The sequence below is a fragment of the Centropristis striata genome, chromosome 23 (genome assembly GCF_030273125.1).
Source record: "Centropristis striata isolate RG_2023a ecotype Rhode Island chromosome 23, C.striata_1.0, whole genome shotgun sequence".
Classification (NCBI taxonomy): Eukaryota; Metazoa; Chordata; class Actinopteri; order Perciformes; family Serranidae; genus Centropristis; species Centropristis striata.
The window spans coordinates 525,038-531,622 of NC_081539.1; positions in this window are offsets into that span (position 1 = coordinate 525,038).

Sequence of the window (6,585 nt, forward strand, 5' to 3'; positions counted from 1 at the left end):
TTCAGATAAACTGTCATTAAGTGAAAATACAGTGAAAGGCTCAAAGTTATGCGACCAAACCGGTAAACGTCCTTTTTTATAACGTTATATATAACTTTATTGACACGTTGCCGTGGATACGCATTGTTCTGCTTCTCTCCTGATGACGGCTCGCCTTGTTAGTGACCTGTCAATCAAAGGTAGCCCCGCCCCAAATCATACGATTCTTTATCTTCTATTTTCTTCTAAATGGGGCCATTATTTACACTGTTAACATCAGATTGTCTTGAAGAAGATGTTTTACTAGCTAATATATAATATATTATAAATCAAGTGAGAAGTTTTCTCATTTTGTATTGAAATGAATGGACAGAAATGCTTTTGCAGTTGCCATCAGCACCCCCTGCTGGAGTTTTTGGTAGAATGCGGCTGGTTGCCTCACTGCTCAGACCCGGAGGTTGCCGCCTGGTTTGTACTCACAGTGTGTTGGCTGTTACCTGAAGCATGGAGGCAGATGGAGGACACGGAGGAGGATGAATGGTGGGGAAAGGCTGTGAGCAGATTTCAGGCTGAACACATCTAGATTATTATTATATTATATTATATTATATTATATTATATTATATTATATTGTACTCCTCACAGGGTCCAGGAGGAGTTTCATGGTCCTCTCTCTGATGAGCACAAACGTCTCCTCTGTGACTTTAATCAGACAAAGCCTCAATATATTTAATCATACAGATGTAGTTTTATCTTTAGGTTTAAGCTAAAAACACAAAACACTTCAAATACACAGTAACATGGACTGACACCACACTGAGAGCTAAGCTAATGTCGCTAGCATGCTAACGCACCAATCGCGATTAGCATCACAACCTTTACAAATTACATCAAATTTGAACAGTATTGAATACACACACACACACATGTATTTACCTTCTGCAGATTACAATAAGTCCTCAGCCGTATGGTTTTATTCCCTGTTGGCCGAAATTATAGAAATATTCGCTAATTCTCTGTCAACATCAACTGACTTCACAAAGCTAATGCTAGCTAACGTTAGCTGCCTCTGCTTGAGGCCTGACGAGCCTGAAGCTCCAACAGCTGCTGTTATTTCTACAACTCGGCTAAAACATTGATTAAACAGTAAAATAGTACTTACATGTCTTAAAGAAAGTACCGTTATAATTCCTGGGCGACTTGAACTGAACTGACCCCAACAAGGAAAGTTCCTGCTAGCTCAGCAGCTCAGACCGGTTCAGACTGGATCAGACCGGTTCAGACTGGATCAGACCGGATCAGACCGGTTCAGACCGGATCAGACTGGTTCAGACTGGACTGTTTGTACTGAATAAACCAACTTTTATATTGAAAGATACTAAAATACAGATATTTCCTAGCACCACTGTGTGTGTCAGTGGTGGAATAAGTAGTCAGATTACTTCACCATAGTCAAAGTACTAATACCACCCTGTGAAATTAATCAAAGTGAGGTTTAATTGATGACAATGTCTAATCATTTTTAATTTTCTCATGTTTTTTAATGATAAATCTCGACCTGAAAAGTAGCTGAAACTGGCAGCTAAATGTAGTTGAGTGAAAAGTACAATATCTACCTCAAAACGTAGTGAAGTAGACATAAAATGGAAATACTCAAGTAAAGTAGTTTTGTGTCACTTTACAATACACCCAATACACTCTTGTGTATGTTTTTGCTGGGAAAAGCTGTAGGCCTATGGAGTAAAATTTAAAATACAACTCAGTTTGGAGATGCTCCTGCAGGTGAAAAAAAAAAAGAATGACATGGTGTTTTTTTAAGTTAATATATTTTTTAACAAATTCTGCTTCATGGAAAACATATTTGTGAACTTAAGGTAATAAATAAAAGATTTGGGAATCTAATGTTGGTGGGACACAGTTTGTCTCATTTTATTGAAGTGATGTTTATTTTTTTAATGATTTATGGATTTCGGCACTGACGCGCTGCAGGAAACTAATGAGTTTGTTGTGTTTAAAGGTGCAGTGTGTAAGATGTGTCCAGATTCTTAGTTTTAATAATTTTAGAAACAAGTAACAGTGTTCACATCAGAGACGTAAAAGATCGAGATAGAGCGAGTCCTGCAGCTTCCAGTCTGGTAGACCCAGCTGCACCACATGGATCATGATAACATTCAGTAAAAAAATGCATAAGGAAACACCACATTTCTCCCAGTGGCTAATATCGGTATTGCAGTAAAAGATTCACTTTCCCCCACAGACCACTTACCTGGGTGTACCCATGCTGCCTTGCACGCTCGATTTTGTTTGGAACTGCAAGGCGGCATGGTGTCCATGTCTGATTCTCAGCCCTGCTTTTGGTATCCAATCACAGAACGGGGAGGGACGGCGAGACGATGACGCGTACTACTGGACAGACGGAAGCTTGTAGTTTTCTTACGGATCCAACATGGCTGCAGCAGACGCCAAGCTCTAGACGGATCTAGCTGTAGACAGAGTTCTAGATAGTTTAGAGACAAAGTTTATTCTCTTAAAAGAAGAACAATGTTTGGCTTTACACTCCTTTATCACCACCAAGCCTAATCTACCAACTAGGCCCGCTCGTGGCTAAGCTAATGGGGTTTAGCGAGACCCTCATCGTTGTGGTCGTCTTGCCTTGATGGAGGGTTTTTGGAAAAATATATGACTGAAGAATGTGGATATGTGGAGTGTCCTTCTTCCTTCATACATATCTTTCTGCACAAACGGCAATAATCGTTCGGCGCCATCATGTAAACATCAGTCGTCTTCTTTCTCGTCGAATTTCTGTCGCTCTACATACGTCATCTGGTATAACTGATCTGATTGGCTAAGAGCTACATACAGACGCTTATGATAGACATTCGTATCGCCCAATAAACGGCTCTGGAGGGTCGTGAACCACGCCTCCTCTACGGAGAGATGAATGGGTGGTCTCCAGACTAGATCTCATTTGTGATCTAGTCTGGTGTTAGCCAGGCTACAGACCACTACAGTAAAAGGAACATCTGTCAAAAAGCAAACAAGCTCAATATTGTTGCTTTCTGTAAGGAATTTTTGATAAGAATAAGAATAAATATAAGAAAGATTTTAACAATTACACAAGTAAAAAATATTTTTTTAAACTTACTTGTGCTTGTACTTAACTTACAATTTAGACACGTAGGAATGTAAAAAGTATAAGTGTTTATAGTTTAGTGATTGTCAATGTTCCAGTAAAGTTTCATGTTTTTAAAACTTTTCTCCAGCTGAGAAAACAAAAAAAAAGGATGCCAGCGTTGTGTCCAGTCTCTAGTTCTCAGTGGTCACCGACGGGAAGGACTGGGATGTGAAAATAAACTATTTAAACCTTATAATTAAGACTCCTAAATCTTTTTATAATAATATGATTTACCACTCAAATATTCATTCTTATAACACTCGAGGGGCGAATAGTGGACTGATGACTCTACCTGAGACTGTCTCTATGAAGTTGTCAGTATTTTATAGGTAAATCACCCTTTGGATCAGTCTTCCAGGTTCGTGAAATTAAGGGAAAAGCTGGTTTTAAAAAAAGATTTGATGTATTTGATGTCATCACCTTAATTATATCATCATATAATGCTTTCTTTTTCTTTTGTTATTTTTATAATGACTTGACTTTGTAATGCCTGTGGTACTCTATTAAAAATTACTGTCTGTCTGGTCCACAGTCACAAAGCCAGAGACTTTACACCATGGGTCTCAAACTCGCGGCCTGCGGGCCAATTGTGGCCCTCGTGACGATATTTTGTGGCCCCCACCTTGATATGAAAGTTTAATGAGAGTTTTATATGAATGGCACTTTACCGTGTTGTGTGTGGAAGGTCCCTTTAATTACTGTCTTTTTCAATAATTTTGTGTCTTTTTGGTAATTTTGTGTCTTTTTGGGGTTATTTTATGTCTTTTAGGGGTTATTTTATGTCTTTTTTTAATAATTTAGTGTTTTTTCAGTCATTTTGTGTCTTTTTAAAAGAATTGTGTTTTTTCAGTCATTTTGTGTCTTTTTTGTAAATCTGTGTCCTTTTGATCATTTTGTGTCTTTTTTGGTAATTTTGTTTCTTTTTAAAATAAATTTGTGTCTTTTTTGGTAATCTAGTGTTTTTTCAGTCATTTTGTGTCTTTTTTGTAATTTTGTGTCTTTTTTGGTAATTTGTGTCTTTTTTGGTAATTTGTGTCTTTTTTGGTACTTTGTGTCTTTTTTAAGTAATTTGTTTTTTTTTTGGTCATTTTGTGTCTTTTCTTGGTCGTTGTGATTCTGCCTCCAGCGGCCCCCAGGTAATTTGAGTTTGAGACCCCTGATTTACACCATTACACAAATGCTGATTCCAACATTGAAAGAGATTTTTTTTATCTCAAGGAAACTAAAAACGTGTTCAAAAGTAAAATCATGAAGTTTTATTTATTGTTATTTATTAACAGCAACATAAACATCACATTTATAAAAACACCTGATACAAACTGATGATTTAAAGTTTAAAGCTCCCAATAAGGACCTCACTTCTAAAGAGCTGCAGTCGTTTTCAACCTTTGGGGATAACTCTGACCATGGACGGTCCAAACTGTGCAGAGAGCGCCCCCTACAGTCTCACTGTGAACTACAAAATGTGGATCCATCTCCAAACACAACTATAAATACATTAAGTTAACAATAAAATCTACTTTTGTAGCGATTCATTTTAAAATGTGACGGCAGAATAACAAAACAGACTTGTGATTCTTCTTCGTATCTCTATAAAACAATATCAGTACAGTGTTTACATAAGCAGAGTAACATTATTATTAATATATATATATATATATATATAAGAACTGTTGTAATCTCAGGTACAGCAGATAAATAATGGTTCAGTGATATCTGGAATAAAAACTATTATTAATAATGATCTAAAACTATCTGTCAACCAATCAGACACTGCAGCTGAAATGCAGCATGACCAGGTGCTGGCCCCGCCCTTTGTGACATCACAGAAGGCGGAGTCTTTACTGCAGCGTCCTAAAAATAAACAGTGATGATTTCTGTAATAAATAATGTTTTTACACGTCTTCTTTCTTATAATTATAAATAATGTTTCGTGGCTCTTCAATCAGATTGAACACTTGTGACGTCAGTCCCTGTTGATTTGGTGACACCTGGTGGTCTCCGCTGGTAACAGCAGCGGTTTATTATTCAGGTGACCGGCAGCAGAACACGAGTCCGCTTAAAGCACAACAACATAGTCCTCAGATGTGACATGGCATTTCCTGTGGCTACTTTAAAAATAAAAGCCTCTGTCTTTGTCCCTTGCACCGTCCTTTAAAAACTTTGCTGGTTTTAGACCTGATCTGGCAACTTGCGAGGATCTCATTTGGATCATAGTTCAGAACTGGTTTGGATCTGGTTAGGATCTAATTTGGATCTGGTTAGGATCTGATTCAGATCTGGTTAGGATCTGATTTAGATCTGGTTCAGATCTGGTTAGGATATAATTCGGATCTCATTTGGATCTGGTTCAGAACTGGTTTGGATCTGGTTGAGATCTGGTTTGGATCTGGTTCAGATCTGGTGAGGATCTGCTTTGGATCTGGTTCAGATCTGGTTAGGATCTGGTTTAGATCTGGTTCAGATCTGGTTAGGGTCTGGTTCGGATCTGGTTCAGAACTGGTTCATAACTGGTTCGGATATGGTTCAGATATGGTTCGGATCTAATTTGGATCTGGTTAGGATCTGATTCAGATCTGGCTAGGATCTGATTTGAATCGGTTTGGATCTGGTTCAAAACTGGTTTGGATCTGGTTCAGATCTGGTTTGGATCTGGTTCAGATCTGGTTAGGATCTGGTTTAGATCTGGTTCAGATCTGGTTCAGAACTGGTTCGGATCTGGTTAGGATATAATTCGGATCTCATTAGGATCTGGCTAGGATCTGATTTGAATCCGGTTGGATCTGGTTCAGAACGTTTTCGTTTTTTTTTATTTTGAATGGGTTAGAGTCTAGTTTGGATTGGTTTTAGACCTGATCATGACGTCTTTTGGACCTTGTGAGGATCTAATTTGGACCTTGTTTAAAGCTCATTCAGATCTGGTTCAGATCTGGTCTGTAGCTGGTAACTTTGGGTAGCAGAAGATGCCGAAGCAGCTTCAGACTCTTAACTTCCTGCCTGGCTGCAAAGGACGCTGGTTTGGACCTGGTTTAGGATCTGGTTGGAACCAGTTTCAATCCAGTTTGAAGATGGTTTAGAATGAATTCAGTTTGGATGTGGATTTCTTCCATTAGGATCTTTGTTGGACGTGCTCTGGATGTGTTTTGGATCATTTGTACCTTGTTCACAGCTGGTTTGGATCTGGTTTGGATCAGGTTCAGATCTGGGACCAGGACATGTGGACCAGCAGCAAACCTGTTTCTAACGTGTCTCTACTCAGACTCACACTGGGTTCAACACGAGTCATTTCCTGGACGAGTTTACCTGATAATTCTCATCTGAGGATTATGTTTATTCAGTTAGTTTTTGTTTAAGGGGAGATGAAACTCCTTTTCTGTGATCAAAGTTAAACCAATGAAAGACTCCTGATTGGCTCCAGCACATGTCAGTCA